Here is a 20133-nt window from a genome sequence, read left to right on the forward strand (position 1 = left end):
CTGGACTCACATTACCAATTCAGGAAAATGTTGAAGACATAACTCTTTTCTCTTTAAGCCCTCAACTGTTGACCATTGGTTTAAGAATCTTATTGTAAACCGCACAGAATCCTTGTTGAAATTTGTGGGTTGCAGCATCTCATAGAAAAAATATAGCTGAATGAGGAAAGGCTAGAGAGCTTGAGGCTCCTCAATTTGTAAAAGAGATGGTTTAGGGGAGATAAGATAAAGGTATATAAAATACTGTGTAGAGTGAAATCAATCAACATGAATTGATTATTTACATTTTCATAAAGTACAACGAGTAGGGGACATGCCATGAAGTTACTAAGCAGTATATTTAAAACAAATCAAAGAATGTATTTTTTTTTTCAATCTGGACTCATTAATCAGTTAGCTAGGTTTAAAACCAGCTTGGACAGATTCCTTGAGGAAAAGTCCATAAACCATTATTAAGGTAGACTTGGGGAAAGCCACTGGCTATCCCTGAGGTAAGAAGCATGGAACCTTGCTAAGTTTTAGAATCCTGCAAAGTTCTAGTGGCTTGGGGTGGCGACCATTGGAAAGAAAATGCTGGCCTAGAATAGTCTGACCCAGTATGATATGTCAGAGGTATGGACTTCAGTCATTCAGTGTACCTAGCTTGCTGAAATGGGAATATGAATTATTGACGTAGCATAGCTTAGTTTTCAGGCACAATAACTGAAAAGTAATATGCTTTACTAATGAACCAGCTGTCTCAGAACAAGCATGGAAAAGTATTCACTGTGATTTCTCTTGTGGTTCTGGATGTGTAAATATCCCTTCTTAAAAATAAATCTGATTTTTATGGAACCACAGTACACAGTGGTTTTAATTTGTCTGGCATTTCTGTTAGTGAGTCATTTTCTAGCCAGATACTAATAGGATAGTGAAAAAAAAAATCATCCACAGAGGTCTAGAGAAGCCAACTTTTGAAAATGATTGGGAGATGCTGAACTCACAAACTCAACACAAATCTGTCATCTCCCACCATCAAGAAAGAAAAATCAAAATATGGCCGATTATGAGTTTGAATGAACAGCCAGTATGTAAATATTAAGAGCAGGGCAGGTAATGTAGACATAGGGAAGACTCATGTGGCTAAATCAAAAGCTAGGGAAGTACACTTCTCCCTCCGTATTCGCGGTTTCAGCATTCGTGGTTTATTCACGGTTTTTAGCTTGCTAGCTCCTCCCCCCAAATTACATCAGCTTGCATAGAGAAATCGCTGATTCCAAGCGTTTACAGAGAAAATAACTGATTCCCAGAACTTTGTTCACTGTGTTTTGCCTCTCCTTCAGAAACAGACCAGGTCTCCCACTATGTTATTCGCGGTTTTACCATATTCACGATGGTTTTTAATAGAAAACAGCAAATAACATATGAAAAAGTTATTTGCGGTTTTTCTGTATTTGCGGTTCTGTTAATCCCCTAACACAGTGAATACAGAGGGAGAAGTGTACCCAAAGTCTTTCCAGTCTCTCCTTCCTACCACCTCCTGCAGCCAATCCACACCATTGTCTCTGTCCCCTTCAGCCAATCCACAGCATCCTTCCTCCCCCAGCCAGTCCTCACCAGTTTTTCTCTCCCTCCATACGCTCACATTCCTCTAAGTTCTTATTTTATTTATTTATAAAATTTTTATACTGTTTTATTCCAAAACGGTTTACAAAAAAGGTTACATACATAAAATATTAAAACAGGTCAGAACAAATAGAATCGAAAGCAGAAAGATTTAATCCTTACAAAAGGTCAAATGCTGAAAGAAATGCACCAACAAATAGTTGTGTTTTCAACAGTTTCCTGAATGAACTCCTATCACTACATTTTCGAATCTGGCCAACAAAGGCTATTCCACAATTTTACTCCTGCACATGAAAAGGTCATAGCATTCGTTTCCACATATTTAAGACTGGCCTTTGTTTTCAACAGGGCTGAACTTTTGGAACGCAATGATCTTGATGGTTGGTAACCAGACATCAAACTCTTAAAAAAATTTGGGGATTGTGCCATATAGAAATTGGTATATAAATCAAGGACCTGAGCTATAATATCCACAAGCTGTTTTTTTCAAAAGTAGCCTCAGCCCCACCACTCCACCGCTTTGTTACTTTGCCATTGCGGGAAGAATTACATGAGAACTCATCATTGGCTGCTTATGCTACTATTTTGTTTTACTTTCAAAAAATTTTTTCCTTTTCAAATAATTATTTAATCCTTTAGTATACTAATGTACTTAGCTTTTTTTCTTTTTTTCTCTGCTGAGCCAACGTCCGAGAGTTAAACCCGACATGCCATGTTTCGCACTAAAAAGTGCTTTATCAAGGGTCTCCCTAAGATAATGAAAGGAAAACGGGCCGTTACAAAACTCCTCAAAACCGCCCCCTCTCCACCCTCTTTTTCAACACTCAATACCTTAAACACTCACCATGACCGCCCGAGTCATCTGACTATTCAGATTTAAGAATGTAAGATGGCCGCGGCGTCTCAGTCTTCAAGTTTAAATATCCCTCCTTCCTATCAAAACCGCCTCCCCCTGAATCCCATTGGCCCAACCTCATCCAATGAGTGAAATCCATTCGATCTCTATGTTCAGCCCCCGGGGTTCCACAGTATCCAACATAAATATGTGCCTTTGTTCACACTCATTCAATTTATATGAATCTTTTTCCCCATCCCTCCCAACAACCTGACATATGACCCGCCATCTGAGTTGTTCCAAGGAGGGATATTTAAACTTGAAGACTGAGATGCCGCGGCCATCTTACATTCTTAAATCTGAATAGTCGGATGACTCGGGCGGTCATGGTGAGTGTTTAAGGTATTGAGTGTTGAAAAAGAGGGGGGAGAGGGGGCGGTTTTGAGGAGTTTTGTAACGGCCCGTTTTCCTTTCATTATCTTAGGGAGACCCTTGATAAAGCACTTTTTAGTGCGAAACATGGCATGTCGGGTTTAACTCTCGGACGTTGGCTCAGCAGAGAAAAAAAGAAAAAAAGCTAAGTACATTAGTATACTAAAGGATTAAATAATTATTTGAAAAGGAAAAAATTTTTTGAAAGTAAAACAAAATGTATTAAAATAGTAGCATAAGCAGCCAATGATGAGTTCTCATGTAATTCTTCCCGCAATGGCAAAGTAACAAAGCGGTGGAGTGGTGGGGCTGAGGCTACTTTTGAAAAAAACAGCTTGTGGATATTATAGCTCAGGTCCTTGATTTATACACATTGACTGACCAAAGCTAAAATAATTAACAAAGCAAGCCATATTCTTTGATATAGAAATTGGTGGCATAACACAATTGCTTTATTTTTGGATTCTAAATACAACTGGCAGCCAATGCGGTTGTCGGAGATATGGGGTAATATGCTCATATCCTGGCATTCCAGTTATCAATCCAGCCGCAGCATTCTGGATCACCTGCAAATGCCCTGTACCCGGTTTTGGTTATTCCTAGGTACAGGACATTGCAGTAGTTCAGCCGCGACAGAATCACTGCTTGTACAACAGCACGAAAGTCAACTGGTGACAGCATAGGTTTTAAGCGATCCAATAAATGTATCTGCGCAAAATATACTTGCACATGATCCTATCTCCTCCCTCTCACTGTTACCCTACTTATATCCTCTGCACATTTTAATTCTTCCCTTCCCACATAAATATAGCCAGCCAAATAATTAGAGTGCCCCCCCCTCGTTGCGCTGCTTTCTTCTTTCAGAAGTTAATGCGTGCCTTCAGCAATCGACGCTGGGACTTCTTGCTCACATTTGAAACCTCAGCGATTGAAGCATGCACTCATACTAAGCCTTTGCGTTCTGGCCTGACCAAGCATCTAGCTCAGGGAACTGAGCTCGGAACTGGGAGGTAAATGCAGAGCTTCATGTAAACTGTAAAGAATTTGCTTTTTAACTTGTTGGAGATCTCTGTGGTGTTGGGGCTGTCTGGGTGCTCGGCACTGTTGGAGGCTGCTGAGTACTGGTGAATTTTTTAAAATATATCCTTGAAGTGTTACTCAGTATTAATCAGTATCAGTAACTGGCAATTCTTGTTATGTTCTCTGTCTTATGATTCAATCAACTGTGTGCTCTGTATATACCTTGTGACCTATTCTGAGCTCTCTGGGGAGGATGGGATATAAAACGTATTAAATAAATATATGGAATACCGATTAGTTTAAAGAGCTGATCTCTGAAATGAGAATGAGGAGAGAGGTGCCACTTGCAGGGGTGGTAACTGGGTTAGAAGCACTGGCCTGTGGTTTTATGAAAGAGCACTGGGAGGGAGAGCGAGAAGAAGTCTGACATGCAAGGGAATGAATGGGACAGTCTGCTATAGATTCTGCACATTCTTCCCTCCCACGTAGTGTCCAGTTTGTCTCCTTCCTTCCCTTTACCCCTGTGGCATCCAGCATTCTTCTCCTTCTCTCCCCTCCCCTTCAGCATTTCTCTCCTTCCCTGTTGCCCTGCCATGAGATATTTAATTGCTGACCTTGTCCCTCCCCCACTACAATTTACATGGCTGATGTTAGGATTTGGAGTTAACATGGATTTTAGTCCCTTTTAATCGCAAATCTAACACTTTTCCTTTTGTTTCATATGCTGTAACTGCTAAGACTTAGGCCTAGATTCACTAAACCTCCAAACCGTGTGCCATCCGTTTCCGTTTTGTGACAAACCCAGCACCAGCACTAGTCCGGTCCCTGATAGGATCGGATGCAGAAGAGCAGACCAGATCGATTCTGGCACTCACCTTGAGGCTGACCTCCCTTGCCCCCATAACCAAAGAGTTAGTGAACTGGAACAGAGGCAGGCAGATTGGCAACAACAGCCTCCTGGCTATAGAGCAGCTAGTGAAGCCACGAGGAAGGTAGCTGCAGTAGAAAAACCTAGGCAGAGAAAAACTGCTGTAGAGCCAAAACCCATCCCCCGCTACAGGCTGAAGGGGATTGGCTCTGGTCTGTTTAAAAGCAGGCTGAGTCAAGCAGGAGGAGGAGGAGCGAGTGACCAGGGCGAGTCACTCCCACAGCTCAAGGCAGGTGAAGAGCTGTGGAACAGAGCAGGAAAGGAAAACGTGCTGGATTATTCCATGCAGGATTTGGAGGAAATCCTGCCTACTTCAAACTACCAGGTTCTAGATCGTGTGGAAGGCATGGAGATAGAACTGGCTGGCCCTATGTTAGAAAGCCAGACGGAAGGTATGGAAGTTGCATGAAAGAATGCAGCAACTGAGAAACCATTAGTGGTTTGTGTTTCTTTCTTTCTTTTGCTGATGTTTGGTTTGTTTCTGCTGTGCAAACTATGCCTGCAGAAGTTAAGATATGTTTGAACTTTATAAGTATTTTGAGAGTAAGAATAATACTTGCTTCAAACTGAGGAATGGATTTAAAAGCAAGTTTATGAACCTGAAGCTCCAACTGACATAGTTAAGTTTGGTTTTTGGAACTTTAGAAATCCTGCTGTGACTCCCGTTCTTGAAGCTAATTAGATTATCTGTCTCAGCTGTGTGATTTTGCCTGCATGTGTGAGCTGAGAGAAAAGCTGAACTGTTACCAGAGTTTGCTGTGGCTATGTTTGCCTAAGGAGTTTTGATTTATTTTGAATTTTGCAGTAAAGCTTTATTTTTGCAAATCTACTATTTTTGTTGAATGACCTGCAAAAGTGATGTTTGGTTTTTGTTGCATACTTTTGACCTGTGGGTCAGAATAAACAACTTATTCTTTCCTAAAGAACTTGTTTTGGCTGGTGATATGGTGAAACCTTTTTACTTACCTTGCATCTCTTAGGCCCAGGCAATTGCCCAGGGCCACCTGAAAAAGTCCTGAAGGTACCCCTGGTTGGAGGGGACACGCCAGAATCCCTGTGTTTGTCACCCGACAGCCCTACTCTGCGGAGGGTTGGTGACAATTTGGTATCAGGAGTGCGGATCTGGTACCTCTTCAGGTGAAGATTAGGGAGTGCAAAGGTGGAAATTTTTTTTTTTTATTAACTTACTTTCTACAATTGTGTGGTTCAACGGAACCAGGATTACAACTGCTGTTGAAGGGAAGCGGCTTAAACAGTGCAAGGATATCGGTTCCAGTGTCCTGAGTTTGGCGGCTGCAGGAGGTGCGGATAGCAGACCGGGAGACGAGGCCATCGTCCGGAGCTGGCGAGGAACAAAAGGGGGACCAAGAGGTCTCTGAAGAAGGGTGGTGCACCCTGTAATGAGCACGCAGGCGATGATTCATCAGTACCTCTGGTAAGCATATTTTACAGAGGGTCTGGTGAAAATAGTTCTAGGGGGAAAGAAACTGAGTGGTATCGCACTTGGATTGTGTGTTTGTGATTTCCCTACAGAGCCTACATGGAGCCGGCGGCGTTAGCAGTGGTGGCTGGAGAACGACAGCGGCAAAACGAGGACTTAAAGAAGGTCCTTGAGACTAGTCACGGACTATGGCAGGCAAGCCAGGAGGCTAGCGAACGTCATCACAGTGACTTTATGCGAGCCATGGAGCAGCAGTCTCAGTTAATGGCGCAACTATTGAAGCCTACGGCTGGTGGACAGATACATATACCGGTATTGGGGACTGGTGGTACTCTACCCACGGTAGGACAAAACTCTCTAAATTTATTGAATTTGAGTAAAATAACACCACAGGATGCCCCAGATGATTTTTTAAACTCTTTTGAGAGAGTTGCGGCTGCAGCAGGTTGGCCTCCAGAGCAGTGGGCGGTTCGCCTTCTGCCATGTTTGGCTGGCGAGACCCTTGCGGCTTTTCAGACCATTGCTGCGGATCAGGCCAGTAGTTACCCAGCTGTGAAAGCACATATCCTAGACTTTCTGGGATATACAAGAGAATATTACAGGCAAACCTTTCGTGCTCTCCAGTTAAAGGTTAGAGAAAGACCTAAGGTGCTGTTACAACGCCTAACGAAAGCTGCAGAGAGGTGGTTACAGCCTTTCTTGGCAGACCCACGAGCGATGTTCGCTGAGTTAGTCAGGGAACAATTCCTAGAAGCTCTGCCCCAGAACATAAAGGGGTGGACCCAGAAACAAGGATGCCAGGATCTGACACAGACATTATCTGTGGCAGAAGCTTATCTGGACGCCCAGGGACTTCCCGAGAAACCAGGCCCAAGTTATAGACCCCAGACACAGTTCCAGAGGGACACTACACTTCAGGCTCCTACTAATAATAACATGCCACCCAGGAACCCTCAGAATCGTATACAGAAACCCTTTAATCCAGCTCCCATCTATTGCTTCAGGTGTGGGGGAAAAGGTCACCGACAGGGGGAGTGTGTTGAAAGAAAAGGTTTTACGGTAACCTGTGACCTAGAAAAGGGTAAGATTACACCAGGGGGGAGATATCTGGTGGTGGTATCAATAGGAGGCAAGGACATGGAGGCCTTACTTGATACAGGGGCGGACCAGTCAATGTTAGCCCACCGGTGCTGGAACACAGTATTTCCTAGGGAAAAGGGGCATGATTTTATCGGGAGAGTAAGAATCAAGTGTATTCATGGGGACACGAAACAATACCCATTGAGGCCTACCACAGTGAAGTATAAAGATAGAGTGTATCAAACTTCCTTTGCGTTAGTGCCGGAGGCACCTTATGATGTGATACTGGGGAAAGATTGGAAAGGGTTCCCTGTAGCATTACAGGAAAAACAGTGTTTAGTTAACACAAGATCACAGGGATCCTCTAATCCTGAACCTGAAGGGAGGTTAGGCAGGATATTTCCCTTTACGGGAGAAGCCTTTCAGGAATATGAACAAAGGCAGGAGCGTAGGACCCGGGCCCAGAACAAGAGACAACAGCAAGGAAGAAGTAGAGCCATGAATAGGGCGGGTGAAACTAGAGAAGTCCCATGGCTCCCCAAGGATGTTATGGATACTTTTCCTACATTTCGGGAGGAGCAGAAAACTGACCCAACCCTGAAAGAAGAATGGCAGAGAGTAGGAAAGGAGCGTACAGAAGGTAAACGCTGGGTCGAGAAACAGGGCTTGTTGTATAGAGAAGGCCCGGGTGACCTAGAAGGGGAAATGGTACAACAGTTATTGATTCCCCAAGGGTTTAGAAAACTGATACTCAGGATAGCCCATGATCACCCGTTATCGGGTCATAAAGGAGCAGAAGCCACTATCAAACAGATAGAAAGACGGTTTTTCTGGCCGGGATTAAGGCAGGCGGTGATAAATTTTTGTCAGTCCTGTTCCACGTGCCAAAAACTGTCTTTGGCGAAACCGGCCAGGGCACCCCTCATTCCTGTACCTGTGGTGGAGGAACCATTAAGGCGGTTGGCCATGGATATTGTGGGACCCTTGGAGAAAACACCTAGGGGAAATAATTTCATTTTGGTAGTCATGGACGTAGCCACACGGTTCCCTTGGGCTTTTCCTTTAAAGAAGGCCACATCTACCATTATTATGAAAGAACTGTTAGGATTGTTTTGCATGGTAGGGTTTCCCCGGGAGATTCTTACGGACCAGGGTAGTAATTTTTTATCTAGCGAAATGAGGATGTTTTATGAGGGATTTGGCATCCGTCATATTAAAACGTCTGCCTACCACCCTCAAGCTAATGGTATGGTGGAACGTTTTAATCAGACAATTAAGCAAATGCTGAAAAAGGGCATAGAAGGAGACTCTAAGAACTGGGATAGGTTTATTCCTTTTGCGCTCTTTGCGGCGCGTGAGAAGGTGCAGAATTCTTTGGGACTTAGTCCTTACGAATTATTGTTTGGGAGACCACCTAGGGGGGTGCTGGACATGTTGAAAGAGAAGTGGGTGTTTCCCGAGGAATCGGGGAGTAATGTTATCACATATTTAGCTCAGCTTAAGGATAGGTTGCAGAGGTCCCTGGAATTCGGAAAAGAAAACTTGGAGTGGAGTCAGAAACAGCAAAAGACTTACTATGACAGAAGGGCTAAAGAACGTGAATTACAGATAGGTGATCAAGTCCTTATATTAGTACCCACTGATCCGCACAAATTCTTGGCACAATGGAAGGGCCCGGCCACCATTGTGGAAAGGATAGGTGAGGTGGATTATCGGGTCAAGGATGATAAAGGGAGACTGCAGACCTATCATGTCAACCTATTGAAACCATGGAAAGATCGGGAGGTGTTGGCCTTGGTGGCACAACAAGGGCAGGAAGATGACCTAGGACCTCAGGTTACGGACTTCAAGGCTGAGGGGGAAGTTAATGTAGGAACTGCCCTCACACAGATACAAGTTCATCAGGTGAAGGAAGTAGTCCGACAGTTTGGGGATGTGTTCTCTTCGGTGCCAGGGAAAACGGGGGTAGTATCCCATGATATTATAACAGTACCAGGGAAGGTGGTACGGGTACGCCCCTATAGACTGTCAGAGGAAAAGAAAGCTCTGGTGGAGGAGTTAGTACAAGAGATGCTGACTTTAGGGGTTATAGAAACCTCGCAAAGCCCATGGTGTAGCCCTATTGTGATTGTTCCTAAAGCTGATGGGACACCACGTTTTTGTATTGACTTTCGCCAGGTAAACGAGGTGTCTCAGTTTGATGCATTTCCAATGCCACGGGTAGATGAATTACTGGATAGATTAGGATCAGCCCAGTTTTTAACTACCATTGACCTTACAAAAGGCTACTGGCAAATACCGCTTACCGAATCGGCTAAACCTAAAACTGCATTCAGCACGCCACGGGGCCTATTCCAATTTAGGCGCATGCCATTTGGCTTACATGGGGCGGCGGCTACATGCCAGCGCCTAGTCCGCGAGGTGCTACGGGATCACCATGGGTACGCGGACGCTTACATTGACGACATAGTGATCCATTCGGGCACATGGGAACAGCATGTGCAACACCTTAAGGCGGTCCTGGAAGCTCTGAGGGGAGCCGGCCTCACAATAAATCCAAAAAAATGTTTTATAGGTCAACAAGAAGTAAAGTACTTGGGATATATTGTGGGAAAGGGGCAGATAAAGCCTATAGTGGATAAAGTGCAATGCATTCGGGGATACCCGGCTCCTAACAACAAAAAACAACTCAGGGCTTTCTTAGGATTGGTAGGATACTACAGGAGGTTTATCCCGCACTTTTCGTCCCAGGCAGGACCCTTGACTGACATGTTGAAAAAAGGGAGCCCAGAGACACTGTGTTGGGACAATGTGAGTAAACAGGCTTTTCAAAGATTGAGGGCTAGTTTGTGTGAAAGGCCCGTGCTCAAAGCTATTGATTTTGACCAACCATTGATCTTACAAACTGATGCTTCTGGCACTGGATTAGGAGCAGTCCTAAGTCAAGAAAGCCAAGGGTTAGAACATCCCATTATGTATCTGAGTCGGAAGCTCCATCCTAATGAACAAAATTATGCAACGGTGGAGCAGGAGTGCTTAGCGGTAAAATGGGCTGTTCAGACTCTTGAGCATTATTTACAGGACAGGGAGTTTACACTGGTGACGGACCACGCAGCCCTGAAATGGTTAAATACCATGCGAAACAATAACGCTAGACTTACACGATGGTATTTAGCCCTTCAGGTGTTCAAATTTAAGGTGGTGCATCGGCCAGGAAAACTTAACACCAATGTAGATATTCTGTCACGCATCCCCGAGAATATAGGGACTCCTCAGGGTACAAGCGAGGGTCATCCTTTAAGGGTGGGGGAATGTGACAAACCCAGCACCAGCACTAGTCCGGTCCCTGATAGGATCGGATGCAGAAGAGCAGACCAGATCGATTCTGGCACTCACCTTGAGGCTGACCTCCCTTGCCCCCATAACCAAAGAGTTAGTGAACTGGAACAGAGGCAGGCAGATTGGCAACAACAGCCTCCTGGCTATAGAGCAGCTAGTGAAGCCACGAGGAAGGTAGCTGCAGTAGAAAAACCTAGGCAGAGAAAAACTGCTGTAGAGCCAAAACCCATCCCCCGCTACAGGCTGAAGGGGATTGGCTCTGGTCTGTTTAAAAGCAGGCTGAGTCAAGCAGGAGGAGGAGGAGCGAGTGACCAGGGCGAGTCACTCCCACAGCTCAAGGCAGGTGAAGAGCTGTGGAACAGAGCAGGAAAGGAAAACGTGCTGGATTATTCCATGCAGGATTTGGAGGAAATCCTGCCTACTTCAAACTACCAGGTTCTAGATCGTGTGGAAGGCATGGAGATAGAACTGGCTGGCCCTATGTTAGAAAGCCAGACGGAAGGTATGGAAGTTGCATGAAAGAATGCAGCAACTGAGAAACCATTAGTGGTTTGTGTTTCTTTCTTTCTTTTGCTGATGTTTGGTTTGTTTCTGCTGTGCAAACTATGCCTGCAGAAGTTAAGATATGTTTGAACTTTATAAGTATTTTGAGAGTAAGAATAATACTTGCTTCAAACTGAGGAATGGATTTAAAAGCAAGTTTATGAACCTGAAGCTCCAACTGACATAGTTAAGTTTGGTTTTTGGAACTTTAGAAATCCTGCTGTGACTCCCGTTCTTGAAGCTAATTAGATTATCTGTCTCAGCTGTGTGATTTTGCCTGCATGTGTGAGCTGAGAGAAAAGCTGAACTGTTACCAGAGTTTGCTGTGGCTATGTTTGCCTAAGGAGTTTTGATTTATTTTGAATTTTGCAGTAAAGCTTTATTTTTGCAAATCTACTATTTTTGTTGAATGACCTGCAAAAGTGATGTTTGGTTTTTGTTGCATACTTTTGACCTGTGGGTCAGAATAAACAACTTATTCTTTCCTAAAGAACTTGTTTTGGCTGGTGATATGGTGAAACCTTTTTACTTACCTTGCATCTCTTAGGCCCAGGCAATTGCCCAGGGCCACCTGAAAAAGTCCTGAAGGTACCCCTGGTTGGAGGGGACACGCCAGAATCCCTGTGTTTGTCACCCGACAGCCCTACTCTGCGGAGGGTTGGTGACAGTTTGCATGCCGGCCGACGAATTCAGTAAAGGCCTGCATGCAAATGGGGACGATCGTTAACACGCCCTCTGTCCACGGCCAGAGCGATCCCCACTCATGCGCACACCCTGACAGTAGTGACAGGAGAAGCAGCCTCCTGTCACTGCTGTCAGGGCTCAGCCCAGCCCAAATCTCTCTTCCCTGCTCCTGGACTCTCCTGCTCTCTGCCGCCATTCCCTGCAGTGCAAGCCAGTGATTTTAAAGCTGGCCTGCACTGCAGAGAACGGCGGAAGAGAGCAGGAGAGTCAGGCGAGCAGGGAAGAGAGATCAGGCACGGCCCGACACACCAGCCCTGCCCGACACCCCCTGCAGGGGAGGGCGGGCGAGGGCCATGCCGGTCGGGGGTGGGAGGCGGCTGTGCTTGGGGGGTGCATTTGTATGTGGGGGTACTTTTGACAGGCTTGCCTGTCTTTTTTATTCATTTTTTTTTTATGGGGCAGATATTTTGCATGTGTAATACGCGCAAAATATCTGTGCCATGGAAAAAAATGAATAAAAAAGACAGGCAAGCCTGTCAAAAAACCCGCAGACCTGTCAGTAACTTAGTTACCGACCGGTCTGCAGCAGTCGAGTTTGTCAGTAGTAAAACCCGACTCAAAATAGCCAAGCAATTGTTAGTGAATTAATCGCTTGGGTATTTTGCATGGGGTTTTACTAATTTGCATGGGAGGATTGGGATCGGATCGCCCTAAGCCTTAGTGAATAGTGCAGGAGGGAAATTTGGTCACAAAGGGCTCGCAAACCGATCAGTACGCGATCGGTTTGCTTAGTGAATCTAGCCCTAATTAGGAAGCATTTAACAACTCCTATGTAAAAGATGCTACTCCCTTCCCCCTCCCCCTCCCCCTCCCCTTCCGTTTTTACAAAGCTGCACTAGCAGCTGTCTCATGGCAACAGCACTGAAGTCCATTAATTCCCAATGGGCTCTGGTGTGATTACTGCAGGTCACTGTGCTAATTGGCTTTGTAAAAGGGGGCAGGGGGGGTAAGTGATCAAGTATTAAGGCCCCCTTTTACTAAGCCACGGTATCGGTTTGTATCACGGCCCAGTAAGCTAAATGCTCCAATGCTGGTCTGACGCTTGAAGGAATTCTATGAGCATCGGAGCATTTAGTGGGCTGCAGTAGAAACCTCTGCCACAGCTTAGTAAAAAGGGGGGTAACTGAGCTGTTATCCAATTAGCAAGCGGTATCTGAAATACGCTAATAAGATAATATCCTGTGTTTGTATTGTGCTCTGCTGATTGTTATCTTTTCTGCATATTTCGAGATGCTTCACTATTGTTGTTATTTTGTTATAATTGGAAAAATATAATAATAAAAAAAAAAATGTTGACAAAAACAGTAACAGAATTTAAGAACTGTTGGGATAAGCACAGAGGATTCTTAGTTGTAGGGAAATGAGTGGATAGCCAGAGAGAAGTAAGATCTGTGATCTAGCAGGAAAAGAAAATAGGCAGTCTGCATGAACCTTGTCATTATATGTCATCTTTGTTAATCTCTGTTTCTAAGTTTAGGATTTCTTAAACTGCACTTAAGTTTAGGGTTCCTTCCAATGAGGGTGTGGATATGCCGATTAAATCTTTCAGGAGAGACAAACTGCAAAATAAGAGAAAACAATTACCAGTACACAGCTGCAAGATCAGATAAAGAACTAAATTGCAAGAAACTTTTAATAAATTAAAACTAGCTACAGAAAAAAACGAGTGCACGCACTGGCGATGTCAAAGAGGAATTGTTGCTGTACCCTGTGTCTTGAAATGAAAATAAGAAACACTTTAAAAAGAGAAATCTTGTCGGACATCATGGTTGAGATTACTGTATAACATATTCCCCAGTTCTATAAATGGCATTCCCATTTAGGTATACAACTGGGCATGCAGTTATAGAATAGGGCCATTTATGTGCATAATTAATTGAACATATGAACATAAGCATTACCATACAGGCACAGATCGAAAATCAATTAAGCCCAGTATCCTGTTTCCAGTAGTGGTCAATGGAAGTCACAAGTACCTGGCAGGATACCTCTTTAAACCTTCACCAGTGCAAGCAGTTTCTCCGGCCTGCTGCTTGCACTGGTGTTGGCTGTCCCTCTGACATCACTTCCTGGTCCCGTGAACCGGAAGTGATTTCAGAAGGGAACCAGGCTATTACAAGAAGCAGGTCAGAGAAGTTGCTAACACCGGTAAAGATTTAAAGAGGTATTGGGGGGGGAGGGGGGGTAATGCGGAGAAGGTAGAGCAAGAGCATGGCACTTGGGGGGGAGGGGTGGACAGGTGCTGGTGTCTCACCAAGATGGCATCCAGGGTGGTCCGCCTCCCTTTACTATGCCACTGCTGGCATTGAATTTTTGGGTGTCCTTTGCGGGCTAACACATAGCTGGTTAAGTGCAATATTTATCACATAACCAGCTATGGACTACCTTACTTTTATGGAACACTACTTATAACCCAAATGGAAGAAACCTCTTTTAGTGAACACACAATCAGAAAACAGGTTTCTATAACACAACTCAAGTGTTATGTGAAATGAGAGGAAAAGGTCTCAGAACTCCTGCGCTTTCAATGAACGATCATTTGAATAGCTTATGCAGGTCAGGTTATCACTCATCGACCAAAAACCTCTCTGTCAACTTAATAAATCCTTTTTTTACATTTTTAAAACTTTTATATAAATGACATTCAAAAATTTGTAAAATGTACTTATCTTAATGTTTAATTGTAAAGTGCAATAGTGCAGTAGATGCAGTTTAGTTTAGCCTGACGGGTCGTTGTTGAAAATGCTTTCAGCTACAACAAGCATTTTCAACAAGGACCCCCGAGGAAGCCATTATTAATGACGAAACGGGACCCGTCGGGCTAAACTGAACTGCATCATTGCACTATTGCACTTTACAATGAAACATTAATTTAAGTGCATTTTTCATATTTATTTTTAAATGTCATTTATATAAAAGTTTTAAAAAATGAAAAAAAAAAAGGATTTATTAAGTCGACAGAGAGGTTTTTGGTCGATGAGTGATAACCTGACCTGCATAAGCTATTCAAATGATCGTTCATTGAAAGCGCAGGAGTTCTGAGACCTTTTCCTCTCATTTCAATACCTTACTTTTATGCAATCTTATTTATGTGGTTAACTTGGCTGGTTATTGGACTTAACTGGTCAAGTTCCAGGTGCACTCCTGGAACATCTCCAAAATAGCTGGTTTAAGTGCAGCACTAGTGGTTATTTTCAGTGGCATTAACCAGTTAAGTGCCACTGAAAATTAGTGGTTAGACTTGAACAGGCGATTTAACCGACCCCCAGTTAGCTAATTTGTTTCATGCACGAATGCAAAAGAGGTGATAACATGAGATGGACATAGGCACATCAGGGGCATTCTATTACTACTGCTACTATTTATTATTTCTATAGCACTACCAGGTGCATGCAGCGTTGTATATTAAACACACAAGAAATGGTCCCTCCCCAAAGAGCTTACACTCTATTTATGACAGACACAGTGGACAAAATGGTAAATCAATATAAACTGCTCATGTAGGGAAATACAAAGGTGTGAAGGGATAGGCCAAATGACCCATTCAGTTTGCCCATCCACAGCATCCAATATCTCCTTCTCTCCCTAAGCGATCCCACGTGCCAGTCCCACACTTTTTTGAATTCAGATAGTCTTTGTCTTCACAACCTCTACCGGGAGACTATTCCACGCATCTTCTGTATGGAAGGTTGCTAATGTTTCATCAATTTTGAAGAGTCCATCTGCGGATATATCCTTACCACAAAGTTTTTGTCCAATCTCTAATCTTTGCATAGTCTGAAAAATTGTTGAGATAGTGTTTGACCAGCTTTCAGACCATGTAAATAAACTTTTGATTTTGCATCCTTGGCAAACTGGATTTTGAACACATCATAGTAAGGAAATTACAATAACTGCTTTAAACAGTGAGCTTCATTCATCACTTGAGGCTGGGAAAATAATTCTTTTGGTTTCTTTGGACCTCTCATCAGCATTTGATCTGGTCGATCATTCTTTATTGCTTTAACGATTGGCGTCTATAGGAATAGATGGAACAGTTTTATTATGCTTTACCTCATTTCTTACAAATAGACACTTTCTGTAGCATGGAATGATAAATTTTGCTGGATTTAAAATATAAAATTATTGCCTGAACCAAGATATGATTGATATTTGCTAGATTTAGTAATTATAAATAAATAAAATGTATTTCTGATTTGGCTTCTGAGAGACTGAGCCAGCACTGTCTTCAGAAGGCGTTAAGTACTTCTGTTCAGTGACTTAAGTGCAGCCCAGTTGCTTCTCAGACCACAATCAACAGTGTGAACTGCCCCCAGTCTGCAAGGACAATACTTTAGTATTGGGACCTGAAACTCCAAGATAAAAGACACTATTAAAATTCAATAAGGCCCTGCCTAGCCCCATTACATAACAAGAACTTAAGCCATTCAAGGCTGAAAGAATGACCATTCACCAGCAATTTCAAAACAATGACTGTCTTTGACCTTATCAACACTTAGCAAAAAATACTATTAAAATTCAATCAGAAATTGTCCAGCCAAAAAGCCAATCAGATGACCTCATGCATCTAGGAACAGGAAAAAAAGTTTTGAATTGAATCGCTCAGCTATGATTGGATACTATGGGAAAGGATTACAATACAATCTTAGGAAGGAAAAATAGGTGAAATGTTCCTAAAAATTAAAATTATGAGGAAAATGCCTGAGAGAAGTAATGAGCCTTTAGCTGAGCTTTAAATGTTGGGAATGATCTTTCTATACAAAGATAGAGAGGAAGTGAATTCCAGAGAGTAGGAGCCATAATCGGAAAAGAAGAATTTATATGAACGTCAAAGAATAGCTGTCTGAAAGAAGGAACAGACAGCAGCAACTGTTGATAAGATGAACGAAGAGCTTTTTGTGGAGAGTATTAGACCAGATAAGTGAATAAGAATGAAGGAAGACAAAATCAACTTGAATGCAATTAGAAAGAAGACAGCTGAGTGCACGACTCCAGTACAGTTATACATGCCCACAATCTTTGCCTTCGGTATGGCTTGCTTGTTGCCACTCCAAACATGTGTACCCAGTCTTCTTCTAGTGAAGTTTGAGCCTCACATACAAAAATAAAGAAAACGTCCTCCTCCCCTGCCCCGTTTTCTATCTGCTGCCTTTACCTTTGCCATTGGCTGCTCTGCCTACTCCAGGCCCCAGGGTTGCTTTGCCCATTATCTTGGTTCAGATATAATGCTCTATCATATTATTGCTAGTACCACTCTACTACCACCCAATGTGACCCAATGTCAGTCATTTCCACAGGGATGTTTTGTTAACAATAGGGGTTATTTACTAATGGCTAGTGCAAACTAATGCCATTGACATGTTATCTACCACAGGGCCCACAGAAACAAAATAGGCTATAGAGCAGACAGCACATATTTGCTACATGGTCCATTTTATTCCTCTGGGTCCGTACAGTGTGTTTGAGTGTACTAGCCATTAGGGAATGCCCCTCCCCCCCCTACAGCTCCATGGGAAAGAGAGTCTTTGGGGTTATTATGATTGTTGTGTTTTAATGTTCAAATTCTTGGGAGGAAGGGAGGCTAGAATTTAATTGAAGAATCCATAAAGCTACAGCTTCACGTCATACCCTTGTACTAATTCTTCATAAATGGCTAATACAAAAAAATTCTGAATAGGTAACTTGGAGAATAGGGTATGCCTATACAACAGACTCTCTTATCTGTGCTAAATATTCTTAAACCAATGCTATTCTGCTTTGGAAAACCTGCTTCTGATACCCATAAAGAGGTAGAAAGAAGTCTTATTATATCTATGAAAGCTATTAACGGGAGAGTTGATTAAATGTACATTTAATTGTTGCAGAGGAAATTAAAAAGTAGTTTAACAGAGATGTCATGGACAGACCATTAAAGACAGTGGTTGTAGAGATGTCTTTGCTTATACTTGGAGAACACATTTTTATGCTGACCCCCTCTGACCTTACTGGGGTGACTCCTGGCATAATCTTTTACTGAGCCCTTCTCGGACATTCACAGTGTCTTCCTAAAATTACATACAGGTGACCTATGTGATCTGCTATTCTGATCCTACCAATCATGCTGTCAGTTTATATCCTCTATAATCAGTGCCTTAGATGTGGATGCCGGTCTTCCTCCTTTGCCCATCTGATACTTTTTGGGTACTTTGGGATTTAATTTCACTGTTGCTGGTGCTACCCCTTTTTTGGTGTAAGGGTTTTGGTTTTTTTTTTATTTCCATGGTACAGAGAGGAAGTGACTGCTGCACATAGGATACCAGTGAAGGATGAGGTACAGTAGGGGAGGATGAGGACTTTAATCGAGAGCCCAAGAAGCAGAATAAAGAGGAGAGAGACCAGGAGATGAAGGAGCTGGCAATGTAACAGCTGGCATGTGTTAAGATGGATATGTTTACTGGGATTCCACATAGTACTTCTAACTATGTAAAATATGACACAGTTAAAAAAAAAGTATGGTAAATGAGATCAATGAAGACCATTTATTGATACCACAGAAATAAATCACATACAATATTCTGTTTGTAAAAATCATTACTAACAAGAACAAAAGGCCAGAAAACAAGACAACTCGTTGGAAGAACAAAGACGACAAAATGAAATCACTGCATACAGTGGTATCTCTGAATAATTCAAAGGAATGAGGATGCCAAAAACGAGAGAAGCCAAAACCTCAAGCCTAAACATGCTGCACGACACAGAAGACCAACAGTTCATATGCTCCAATAACAAATTGAAAACAGCAGAGGTATAAAGCTACAAAGAGGTGAAGAAAATAGAAAGGAGACAATCAAAATAAAATATTTAAGCAGAAGCCAAAACGATTCGTCAGGCAACTGGGAAAGAACTTAGGTGCAATTAACATCCTACCTACCAACAGTAACAAAAATCTCTGGAGAGGAAGTCTGGTGCTTGGTAGCCAAAGAGCTGAGAGGTGCATGGAGGAATGGAATATAGCAAGCTAGGCACTGAGGGGATACCTCGGAGCAGGACCTCCCTGTAGTCCATTGGGAGATTCTTCCTGGAATACTATTTCTATGCAGCAGTCAATGTGGTGCATGGCTGCAGTGGTGTGGCCAAAAGAGGTATGACTAAAGGGGCTTATGCCCCTTCAGAGCCCATAGGAGGCTAGGGTGGCCCGTTACTCTGCTTAATTATCTCCATATTGGGGTTTATTTTTCCTAGCTTCAAGAAACTTGTGAGTACTTTTTTATTTCTCTTGATTTATAATGGTGAACCCCCCCCCAAACTCCCCCCCCCCAAAAAAAAAACCCGGGATAATAAGGACAGTACAATGTCATCAAAAAACTAAGCCACACAAAGGCCTGATGGATAAACATATACAAATAAGGCCAGACTCGACTGTGGGCCCTGTTGACTGTGTTGTCAACTCCTCTGTCTATCGTAGTCTGGGAATCTTCTTACCCCACTTTTACCTGTGACTTCCTTGTATATTTCCAAGGGAGGGGCTCTCATATGGTGCCTAATATTTATTTATCTAATTAATTTTTATCCTGTTTCCCCCAAAGAGCTCAGAACGGGTTACAGGTTAAACATACATAAAATACAGTTAACAGGTTACAATATGACATAATTACAGTACAAGTTTATGATACAAGGTTGTGTCCTAATTTGATACAAACCAATAAACATATTAATACCAATAAACATAATAACATTTCTTTGTAATCCATCAGTCATGGACAGGGGAGTTAGGTGAAGAGGTATGCTTTTATTGCTTTCCTAAAGCTGATACTCCCTTAATGTTGAAGATAGGAGTATATCATCTAAGGCAGTGGTCTCAAACTCAAACCCTTTGTGGGGCTACATTTTGGATTTTTAGGTACTTGGAGGGCCACAGAAAAAATAGTTAATGTCATTAAAAAAAATGACAATTTTGCATGAGATAAAACTCTATATAGTTTATAAAACTTTCCTTTAACAGTTAAAAGGAAAGATATATAAACTATAAAGAGTTTTACCTCATGCAAAATTGTCATTTCTTTAATAAGACATTAACTATTTTTTCTGCGGCCCTCCAAGTACTCTATTTTTTCTGCAGCCCTCACATTTAAAGTTTAATATCTTTTCTTTCTCAAAACGGACACATTTCAATCACTATATTGAAAA

Source organism: Geotrypetes seraphini, chromosome 2, assembly GCF_902459505.1.
Source record: "Geotrypetes seraphini chromosome 2, aGeoSer1.1, whole genome shotgun sequence".
In the NCBI taxonomy this organism is placed as follows: domain Eukaryota; kingdom Metazoa; phylum Chordata; class Amphibia; order Gymnophiona; family Dermophiidae; genus Geotrypetes; species Geotrypetes seraphini.